This window comes from Oreochromis aureus, linkage group 5 (assembly GCF_013358895.1).
Source record: "Oreochromis aureus strain Israel breed Guangdong linkage group 5, ZZ_aureus, whole genome shotgun sequence".
NCBI lineage: Eukaryota > Metazoa > Chordata > Actinopteri > Cichliformes > Cichlidae > Oreochromis > Oreochromis aureus.
The window spans coordinates 12,210,435-12,223,099 of NC_052946.1; positions in this window are offsets into that span (position 1 = coordinate 12,210,435).

Sequence of the window (12,665 nt, forward strand, 5' to 3'; positions counted from 1 at the left end):
CAATTGTAGAATCATGCAGAATTATAGGGTTTCTTTCAATGTAGTTCAGACTTGAGTCTCACTCTGTGGTTGAGAAGGTTGTGGGCCAGCATCACCTTCTTCTTTTATGGATTTTAAGGTAATAAGTTGTTTATAGAGATTATATTCAGAATACTAAAGCAACAGTGTTATGACAGCTGACAGTATTACATTGCGAAACTTACATTCTATAGAGCACGGTACATAGTATATTTTAAATAGAGACACTTTTGTTGTAGATAACAGTGAGTACATTGTAAAATAAGTTGTATAAATAAGTATAAAGTTGAAGTTAGATGCTATAATGCTTTCAGTTAAATTCTGAAATAGAAATGTGCGCTCAAAGACAAAGATACAGGTTAAGCAGATACAGATGTTTACTATAATTACCATAATTATGTCCCTGCTCGCTGATCCCTGGTTTTTCATCTGTGGGTTTTGAGCTGCTTTGGAGTCTTTGTGGTTCTTTTTGAGAGTTTTCTGTTCATTATCAGTGTTGTTCTAGTTTTTGGTTATTGATAAGTTGAGGTTTTGTTTCTGGTTTGGATTTCAGTGTCACCCTCGTAATCTTGGCGATTAGTTCTAGGTATTTGACTTCAACAGTAGTCACAGTTTTGGAGTGTTTTGACTTCTTTATTATTGTGAATGTGAGTTTAGTGTCTTGTGATGTTGATGAGGATCTGATTTCCATCTTTGGTACTTAGTTCACCTAGGGAGAAGTTTCTGTTTTGCAATCCTGTGTTTTGGAATTTATTGCTACAATGAGGGCATAACAGGGTTATTAAAGTTCTAGTTACTGTCAAATTTCCATGTTCATTTTTCATGGAGTTGTATTTGCTTGATTTACTGTTCTAGTAGTGGCTGTGATTTCTTGGTCTTTATGTAGCTTCAGTTTCCATTTATAGTTGGTTACTACGTGTGTGTGTAACAACCAAGTATAAGTACTCAGTGTTTCTCTGTCTGTTTCTTCCCGTTTCATCTTCCTGTGTTGATGTTATCCTCCTTCTGTATCCCGTGTAATGTCTAGTATTTTTTTTTTTTTGTTTCCGTTTACTATTTGTCTTTAGGATATTTCCTGTTTTACTTTGGTTGCTTTTCCTTCATTCCCTGTGTCAGTTTTACTTCCTTCTTTATGATAGTCCTGATTAACTTCAACCTTGTCTGGTTCCCTTCCTGTTTGTCGTTCCCAATCAACACTCAGTGTATAAATAGTCCCACCTCACTCTTTCTCCATGTTGGATTATCCGTCATCCTTCCCAGTTGTCTTTTTCTGTGTCTATGTTAGATTTTATTCTGTCTTTGTCTTTTGGACTGTTAATGTTTGAAGCTTACCATAGACCTTAGTTAATCTGCTTTTGTCCAGCTTTTGAGTTCTAACTCTACAAATTATGACAAATTAGTAAAAAAGAATAGGCCTAAATTTGGGACCAATGGGAATACCATGTGGCAGGCATACACTTGTGTTGGACAAATATCAAACAGAAAAGCTGATGAATCTGTACAAAATCAAAATGATTGCCTCAGACTCATTAAACTGCAAAGTGTTGGATCATTCAGAAGACTGACATTGCATCTCCATCATGTGGGTAAAAATACTCCCAAACCTGATCTAAAGAAGAGTTTACGTAACTGTTATCGTCTCTCGTGTGGAGGAATTCCTCACAGATAGCTGCACCACATCACTGGGTGTCCATTTTTGCATGCTCCAAGAACTAATCTGAATATTTTAAGGCACAAAGCTTGCTGGTCAAACCTTTCTCATGCTCTTTCTCCATGTGGTTCCCTCCTTTGATTTCAAGAGCATCGGCTTGTTAAGGCTGCATCAGTGCATAACCAGATTGTGCAAAGAATGAGCCAGTAAAGCTTTAGGTTTCAGACTGATGGGATACAATAAAGCTAATCTTATTAAACAGCTTCCATAGTAAATATATGCAGTGATCCTCCCTTGACTGGTTCACATTGTAATCCTATCACAAGGCTGTGGACAAAGAAGGGAATGTGGTCCTCTGTTGTCCAAGAAAGATTCACTAATTTATTTCCACTTGAGAGGGTGTTGACAGGGTTTGGGATAACTTGTCTTTTACTCAAGGCCACATAATGGCCTTTGGAGTGGAGTGGACGCCAACCAGAGAGCTAATATGAGGAAGAAACACTGAACTTATAGCACATGAAAGAATAACAATAGATAGAATGGTTTCTATGTCATTCTTGCACAGACATAGCCACAAGGATTGAGTTAAACAAGCTATTCACGAATCCAAATCAACCCTTAAGTTTTCCTTAAATGATCTCAACTACTATTGCAGTGATTTATTGAACTGGATTGAACCATTCCATCTGAGGAAAGCCGATAAACACTTCAGTAACGTGTGCACTGTACACATCCTATCATTAAATCAGATCAGGTTCTCCTTGATATTTTTTCCCCGAGTTGTGCATGAGCCCCTCGCTACAACGATAACACTGTTGACTTTAAGATATCACATGGGATAATCGCATTCTGCCCTGACTATCTCTCCTGTAGCATCAGATTACCTTCATGAGCAATTTCAAGCATGTCAGTGTTGTGCAACTTTAACTGCACCTGATGACAGAATCCTATAATACACTCATTATTCTCAACTATAATATGTGTGACACAGAACACCAACAGTAAATAAAAGAGACCCCCAAACAGAGATGTTTATCAGAATTTGACAGCCCAGATTATTGGTGTTAAAATCAACTCTATGAACACATTAAAAGACCCTCCTCTTGTTTGTCCTTTTAATTTGCGCATTTATTCCATCCAGATGATTACTTTTGTAATCTTGTGCTTTAAAAGCTCTCTCTCAAGCCTCTTAGCTCTTTATTCCTCAAGTTTCAGTCTCAGTGAATTCATTAGGCCTTGTAATTACGCTGTAGTTTGTGTTTGTCTGCGATCCTGCGTCTTGGCCATCTAGACTGCATGGCCATTCATAATTATCATTTAACCTTTTTATCTTTCTCTTTTTCATTATATGTCATTGTCCGTGTTCTTACTTTTTACAGAGGTTTCACTGTACATTATCACCTGTCATCCCCCACCTCTTTCCACATGTTTTACATCTGGATTTTTGCCTTCTAAAAGGTTCAGCTTCTCTTCTTGTTTCGCCATCTCTTTTCTGTGAATGTTGTCCTTATCTCGCTCTCTTTTGGTAAGCTTGTTATTTTTCTCCTATAAGTACATGTATTAATGGTAAAAGAAGCTAATTTTAATCTGTTATGTCAATTCTGAGGTTTTACATATCAGCAGATTAAAAAAAATATCTTACCTTTACCCAGTTCTAAAATGATTTAAATACAACTTCTGATTAACAGGACCGCATGACATAAAAAAAAAAGTACACACCATGATTTGGTAACTTTTAGACCGATCTTTTTTAAAGCGTTGCTTCAGTTCAGTAAAGTTTGGGGGCAGCTCTCTCCAGGTCCACAGCATTTCCATCAGGTTCCAGCTTGTTGATTTGCTGCTGTGTTAAAGCCAAACTCTAGCTGTTAGACAGATGTTCTCACATTTGACACCAGAATACTTTGGTATGCAGAAGACTTCATGGTCCACTTAATGACTGCAAGGTGCCCAGGTCCCGTGGCTGCAAAACAACTCAACTCATCACCCCTCCACCATCGTGCTTGGCAGTTGGATGAGGTGTTTGTGCTGACATGCTGCGTTTGGTTTTCATCAAACATGGCTCTGTGCATTACTGCCAAACATCTCCTCCTTGTTCCAGACGTTTATGGGTTTTTTCAGATGCAACTTTGCAAAGCTATGTCATGCTGCCGTGTTGTTTTTAGAGTGGAGAGGCTCTTTCCTGGCAACCCTTCTAAACATGCCAAACTTGTTCAGTCTTTTTTGACTTGTAATGGTATATTTAACATGGTAACCGAGGCCTGTAGAGTCTGAGATATCACTCTTGGATTTTTTTTGCAGTCTCTCTGAGCATTGCGTTGACCTTGGGGTAAATTTGCTAGGATGCCCACTCCATGGAAGACTAGCTGCTGTCTTGAATGTTTTGTGAATAATCTTTGTCACTGTATAAATATAGAGTTCAAATTGTTTGGTAATGGCCTTATAAACCACAGCAATAGTTGTTTTTGCTCATGTCGTTCCTCTTGTGTTGAGATACAGATGAATGCTCCAGACCAGCAAACAGCCCAAATCTGTGTTTTTACAGAGACAACACACTTGCTGATTATTAATTATTGAAAATGCATTTAATTAGCAGGAGTTGCACTTAGTTTTTTAAACACTGCTTTTACATTTTGGTTCACTTGAGCTCGTATTTAAATAATTTTACCTGCTAGACCAGATTTGTTTTTCAATTATTATATCTTGATGCATAAAACTTTCTAATTGAAAGAGTCATGTTTTTTTCATGACTATTTTTGTGTTATTTTTTCATATCTAAAGCCCAGGTAGAATAGCAACAAATGTTTGAGATGTAGCACTACATAACAAATTACTCTTCATTCCAAAGGGATATTAGCAAACTGACATAAACTTCATCCCTGAGAGTTTTTCTGGTCTGTGTGGTGCAATGTCCATCCATCCATCCATCCAAACATCCATCCATCCATCCATACATCCAAACATCCATCCATTCGCTTCCGCTGGAACAGGCTCTAGCGGGGCTGGAGCCTGTCCCAGCTACCATAGGGCAAGAGGCAGGATACACCCCGTACAGATCACAAATCTGATGCAGAGCTAACGCAGAGAAACAGACAACCATACACAGTCACATTCACACCTATAGCTAATTCAGAATCACCAGTTTAATCTAACCCCACTACCTTTGTGAGAGGAAGCCAGAATACCCAGAAAGAACCCACACAAATACAGAACAAACGCCACACAGAAAGGCTCCAGCCTGATGGTGTCAGAGTCAAACTCAGGATCTTCATACTGTGAAGCAACAGTGCTACAACACTGCACCATCGTGCTGTGGTGCAACATAATAATGGGAAGTCTCCAGCCAATACTTACCTTAAAACCAGGATAATCTTGAACTTATAAACAGCTAGTACAGCTGGCTGCTGAATTATAAATGAACACACTGCAGCAGCATCCACATAAAGGGCCCAGCAGAGCCTAACATTTTTATCTGATAATGTATAGATAACACTCTGAATGACCCCTGTAATGAAAACAGTTTTTCAGGCCTCAGAGGAATTGGTCTGTTCTTTGAGCATCTACATTGATGACCAGTTTCACAGCAAACTCAGTCCACTGGGATCTCATTTACTCTGGGTTTTCATTAATTCCTGGGAATATCAATTGCATTCGCGCCTCCCAGTTTACTGCCTTACATAACTACTGTCTACCGCTCACAAAATGAATGCACACAACACACAGCAGTCTGTTTACTTGTTCAATCTGTCTGGTCACATCTGGGTGCAAAACCCTTTTTGGTTAATGGTAGACTTTTTCATAAAATCCACATGCATAAAAACACATGCACTCACTTAGGGGTAGGGATGGGTATCGTTTAGGTTTTACCCGATACCAGTACCAAATCGGTACTTTTGAAACGGTGCCGGTGCTTAAACGGTGCTCGAGCCGGTGCTTAAAGAATGAAGAACACACACTTTGTCCAAAAACCTCTCATGTTCAGCTGTTTTTTTGTAAAAAGATAACAATGTTAGCCTTTTCTGCAGCTATAGGGCATATATGGTCTCACTCTTGGCTGGAAGCAGTGCTTAAACAATGGAAAAACACAAACTTTGTCCAAAAACCTCTCATGTTTAGCTGTTTCCCACTTTTTCTTTGGTCATTTTAGCCTTTTTGGCCAGGGTGAAGGGAGCATCTGCCATCAAACAAGAAGACAGCCGCATGTAACTACGACGGTGTTTGCTAGTTCACCTTACATGCATTAATTTAATAACGTGGTTAGCGTACTCAACGTAAATTACACACGAACAACATGAAGCTACTCACGCAGAGGAGAACGGCTGCTGCTGCCATCATCATCCGTCATCATTTCAGCTACACTGGCAGGGCTAGGGGCCAGGACTCTCCTCTTCGGGTTCTTGGGGGATGTTGCTAACTCCGGGTCCGATAACAGGCACCACACCCGCAGTAGATGTGCACGGCGTGAGGTCTCGCAGCAAGCTACCAAATACGGTGCATTTCTCGGCTTTTAAAAAAACGCTATGCGTCGCCAGGTGTTTCATCAGATTCGAGGAGTTACCTCCTTTGCTCAGTATCAGCTTAAAGCACTTGTTGCAGGCTGCTGAGTTTGCATCTTTTGCTGTGAAGTACAGCCAGACTTTTGACCGCTTCGCCTTGGGCATTTTTAATCTGTAGCTCTGCTCTAAAAGAACGTACGTACCTGGGCCCGCCTACTACGCTTGCAAAGGTAAAATGATTGGCTAGAATCCAAAGTGTATGACATCTCAGTAAAAAAAAAGCACCGAAAAAAGCACCGAAATGTGCGCTGCTTTTCGGTCTGGTTACTACCGTTTATGTCAGAACCGGATACCAGTACCCATCCCTACTTAGGGGTGTAAAATGAATAATCTTAATACCTGATACCACACACACACGCGCACACACACTACACTGTCCCTGATATAAATCTACGATTCCACTCACCTGAAGACAGCGAACCCTAAAATTTAGCACAACATTAGTTCAGGCAGGCCATGAACTGGTCTGATCTAGTCAGATCAGCTGACCTCAGTGGTAGCCATCATTAGCTATTGGTTCAGTTGATACCTAGTTGATTACTACATATCAAGCAGGCATATGTCATGTGGTAGTAAAGCTACTTCGATTTGAGTTTCTGCACATCTGCAAGCTGCTTTGAAACCCACCTCTGCTCTTCCTTTCATGCAGTTTCTGGCTTAATCTGAGTCCTATCAGTTGCTATTGGTATCTGCTCTGTGCTGTGGGGCTTCACTGCTGCTCTCGCCACCTCTGGCTTCCCATGTGTACATGTGTAATGTCCCAATAAAAAGACATGCTGCTAAATATTTTGTCTTCAAATGGAAATGACTTGTATTCAGCTATAGTTTACCTGACTGAGACTTAATGGGTTGTCATGTTGACTTTCTTTTTATCCCCTTGAGGAAGACGAGTCCCTGGAATATAAAAATATTTAGGTCCCCACAACATGAGCAATATGCAGACCATGGGGGTGTCTTTTGGTGTTCACACATGGTAGCCTTTCATACACACCCATTACATGTCTGTTGTTTGCATACGGCTGCCTCCACCCTTTCATTCACTTAAAGGTGGAGTGCCTGAGATAAAGGACTTGTTTGCCCATTTGTTGAGCTTCTACTTTGATGGCGGCAGTGGGAGAATAAGGCAAAAAGAGGAGAACAAGTAAATCAAGTAAAATGTAGTATTGAGATGTGAGTATTCATGTACAGAAATCTAAACAGCAGAATGAAAGATGATCCCTAAAAGCTTATTAGATCAACTGTGTCATCGCCAGCCACAGCCCCAGTGACACAGACAGTTGGATATGAAAATGTGGAAAAACTAAATAGACTTTTATTCTACTGAAAGGCCAAAACTTTGCTCCAAGACTCCAAAATGTGAGCTATAGAGGACAGAGCCTCCATGCCTTGTACAAACGTTTTATGACATAATAATGGTATTCCAGCTATGTATTCTGTGATCTTGTTGAATAAAGCACTTTCTTTCCTCCTATATACGAGAGGCCAGACATGTGAACGACCTCAGGTCATGCCAAAATATTTTCAGCACAGCTACAAATTTACTTCAGCTGCTGAAAACCTTCCCATGGGGTCAAACAACATTGGCTTTTGCTGGCCTTGATATGTTCATACTACTTTCCTTCTCCGGGAGATGCCTGTAAAGTGCATCAGAGGCGATAGTGTCTTTAGTGTGTCAGTTACTTGTTTTTAACAGTTCATTTTCACTTGCCCTGGTATGCACCATGCACCATTCTGCGTCACCTCCATATAAAAGTCATGCTTGACTAAAATTTGACGCCCAGTCTGTGTGAGATCAAAGTCAAATAAGGATGCCCTCTAAACATGTTCAGAAATACTTTGTGCTCTGGCAGTTTGGCCATAAAATAAATCTGTTTGGGCAGAAATTATTATCCAGCCAAAATGTCAAAAACCTATGAATATGGAAATATTTTTAATTTCAAAAGTTCATCTGGAGACAGTACTGAACATCTGTCCTGTTGCCTGAAGGACCACGATTGGGTTCCAAGTCCAATAAGGCTTGAATGTGCAAGTCTTAAACATGAAAACAAGCCTTCTGGTGTCAAACTCTGAACATGCATTATTCTGCCTATATCCAAACATATAAGGATGTAACTATGATCAAAACTTTTAATTTGTGCAAACTCTGATGCCAACATGTGTACTAATAATTGAGAGTCCTCCAAGAAATGACACAATCATGACAACCTTCCTGCAGTGATAACATGGTCTCTCACGTTGTCATGGTGATAAACCTTGACCTAAACAACTCACATTTCAGCAAACTGCGCTAACGCAGACACGCACACATCCTGTCTGTGTTTATTAAAGCTGAAGCACACACAGACACAAAACCTACATGTTGAATTACGCACCATTCTACCAGTTCACGTGAATGTACAAGCACGCTAATGCACGGACACCCACGCACACACTGTGCATCCCTGAGTTGGTGCAGCAGCAGTGCCACTTTGAATCATGGGAAAAAGTCGTTGAAGACCTGCAGTTCTGAAGCCCAATCCGCTTCTGGGTGAGGCAGATTCCTGCTGAGGACAGTAAACGCAGCACAGCGCAGTGTGACCAAGACGATCCCACTCAACACAGAGAACAACTGAGTCCTCCCAACCCACAGAGCTGCTCACGCTTTGCTGGCTGCTCACTGAAATGGATCACTTTGTTTGCACAGCCACACAAAAAAAGCGTAACAAGATGGTTGTGTGTGTGTGTGTGTGTGTGTGTGTGTGTGTGTGTGCGTGTGTGTGTTCATGCATGGCTGTGTCAAAGTGGACTCAAATGGCTTTGAAGCCCCTTTGTGGTGATGTTTAAGTAGGTTATATGTCGTCAGAAAAGTAGAAAAAGATGATGAAGTTCAATATCCCGCTCACTTTAATGCTCTTTTTCTAACTTCTAATTAATTCCAATGAGAGAGAGGGAGAGGGTCCGCAGTGCTTCTTAATTAGATACAGCTCTGTTTAGGGACCAGGTAAACAGTGTAGCTTTCTAAATCCGGTTACTAAATCTCACCTCTCGTAGCTCGAAAACAATCTTTGCAGCATTTGTAGTTTCATTCTTCATGGAATACAGCATCACTGATGAAACATGTCAGTCACAGTGACTTCCAGTAGCAACAAGAAGTGCTGAAATGCCCAGAGATTCCTTAGCATAATATATCTGTCATTTTCCAGGCATATGTAAAGAATATTCCTTTTTTTCCACCCACCCAAAATACTTTAGAATGTACTGTTTCCATCTGAAAGCTCCTGCGTGCCTGTTTTGTTTTCTTTTATGACTGAATGCATGGATAGATGACATGGTTTAAAGTCAACATATCTGAAGGCCCTCTTTTGTTGGAGCTCTGTTTTGAATTATTGTTCACTTCCTGAATGTAGACTTCCCTGCCGTTGAATGTTCTCCCAGACTAGTTCCCTGCCTCTCCCTGTGAAACCTTATACAGCTTTGACATACAGAAATTTAGCATAGTTACAGCCAGGCACTCCCAGGTCCTCTGGCTCTCACCCCAGCAGCACACAGCCCCTATCTCAGGGGGACAGCTAGTTTAACTCCAACATCTCCTGGACTTCTGCCGAACTGTCATTCAACGTCAGCAGCAGAAGAACATTTTGACTATTGTTGAAGGCCTAAATAAGTAGAGCTAAAGCGGAACTGTAATTGCAAACTGCAGTACATGAACCTAAAGCTGTCCCTACAGATGTTATTACACTAACAACTGCTCAGAGTGACTACATGCACTGTGAAAGTTGTCACTCATACTGACACCCTTACAAAAATACTCTCTCTGCTCTTTAATATCCGCAGACACGTTTTAAGAGGCAAATCTCTGCTAAACTAACTGTATGCAAAGACAAAGTCATCAAGTAGCCACTTAAAGTGCAGAACAGAGTTAATATTTTGCACTCACAGTTTCACACATGCAATGCACCCTTGAACTTTTAGAGACATGCCTAACAGAGCTGAATGTGAGAATGGAAATCTTATTCTCCATTCATTCAGATATTAAACTGTCAAGTGTCCTGCCTCCAGTCCACTCTGCATACTGGGATTTTGTGTCCTAGCAGGAAGTCTACGCCTTAGCTACCTCATAACTGCAGACCCCTCTGAAACCCTTCGATCTAACTTACGGTGTCACTGGATATCCACCTCCCTAGAAACTACATATCTGGTCAGTGCAACGCATGCACAATTGTGATTGGCCTGTTTAGCACTGTCGGTCCTTTTTGGCTATTTTCTTATCTCAGTTTTTTGAGACAGTGTCAATAATCAACTTAATATAAGGGAAAATAATCATAGCATTGATATAAGGACTAACATATGACATCAAATTCCTTGAGGTAGATTGCTGAAATGATGAGAATGGGTGTGAGGTATCGTACAAAGAAGTGGAAAAACTAGAGGGTTAAATATGTTTGCCACACAAAAAAATCCTGACCACAACAAAGGGCAGAGACCCAGGAGGGAAAAAAGTTACTGCATGTTATATTACTGTCGGCTCACACCACATATAAAACACTGAGACACATGCACAAGGCAATTAACACGTAATGCACCAGCATGAGCATAACTGCAGGGAACGACAGCGGCCAGTTATGTAGGTTGCATTGTAGGCTCTGCAAAGACTCCTTGCAGAAGTCTAAATCAGGCCTTAGAGCCCATACCACCTTAATAACGAGCGTGCTTCGTATTGAAGGCATAATAGGTATAAGGATAATTAGGCATCAGCCTTTCCAGTAGTGAGATGAAGCCTTAAGCAGACTCTTGTATGCTACCGATGAGAAAACACGATTTTGGACAGCAACCTGTCCTAACTCAGTGTCCTAACAGAGTCCAGATTTAATGTGTGAAAATGGCCCGAGTGAATGCTAAACAGCACTTTGAAATCTGACCAATAAGAAGCTGTTTGCATCAACGACATTATGCATAACTTTGTCCAGTAGTTGGTTTGTCTTTGATGCTGGATGCCAAAATTTGTTACAGGTGCTTTATGCTTTAGGGTTAGCATTGTGCTAGCTTAAATTTATTACGACTGGGTCTTTAATAACAAAAGTTCAACACAGTACTCAGGGAAAGTGTTTAATTATTTCTGGTGACCAATCAAAGATTTGTCTGCAGCTCAGTGGCCTTCCATCACCGCCGGAATTAATAAGAGCAAGCAAAGTAAATGCTTTAAGTGTCACCAGCATTTTCCAGTTGACATAGTGTTATATAATTTGAGTAATTCCACAAATTATATAGCTAACATCTTTCTTTTTTCCCCCCTGAAACGTGTCTGAAAACTCTTGATGAGCGACAACAGGACATTCTTAGCCTAATAATCATCATCAATGACATACTTTGCCCCAGACAGTGAACCCATGACAACAATCTTTTTTTTTTCTCTCTGTAATCAGCACTGGGTTCAGGCACAAAGCCTGGCTCTGTGTGTTGAGCTTCAGACTGAGGATGGTTTGAGTGCCACACACTGCTCCAGGCAGGTCAGCTGAGTGGAGTCATGTTGGTCCATTGATGCTTGTCTGCATCTGCCTATACATATGTATATATATATATATATATATATATATATATATATATATATATATATATATATAATGATTTTACACTTTATTGTGAAATGTACATATTTATCAGCTTGAGACAGAAAAATGATCAACTTTGTTTCTTTTTATTTTGCATAGAACAGATGTAGCCTTTCTGGATCAGTTTCCAGCACTGTGGAACAAAGTTTTGTTGTCTGTTTGATGGAGCAGGTCCATTCTGCTTGAGTTAGCAAGAGGGGAACCACCTGCACTCCAACAGAAGGGATCGTATGCTTCCTCCATTAGAGTGTAATAAGCACTCAGGCAAACCTGCTTTGTTCCCCATTCTGAATTCATGCCAGCTTAAGAACCCTTATAACCTGAACACATGTTTTCATTTGTGACCCTGTCTTTCCAGCTAGTCAGTCTACTTCAGTGGAAAAGTATTGGCCCTATGTGCTTTCATAGATGGGACTCCATTGTTTCTAAACAACAAAGAGAGATTTGAAAGTCTGGATTTAAGTCCATCTTGGTGCACCCAGAGGTGAATACTATTAGTGACATAATACGTGAAGAAAATATAAAGATTATTCTTTTCAGGGTGCACTAGACCCCAATCCAGTTTCCACTGGATTCAGTGTTAAGTGTGCAGGGGCTCTCCTGACATTTTTACCCATGTGTGTTGCTGTGTTTAGAGAAGGTCTATAGCTGAATAAAATACTGAAAAGTGCAGAGCATCAACAATGTGAACATTACACACCTACTCAAGGAAAAACAGGATATCAGTTATAGTTTGCAAGCTGATACCAAATATAGCTTAAACATTGAAGCTTGGCATGTGAATTCAGCAATCGGTCATTGTAATCCTGGGACTCTGAAGCAAGTTTCCCACCAAAGCTAAACATAGCAGTGGTG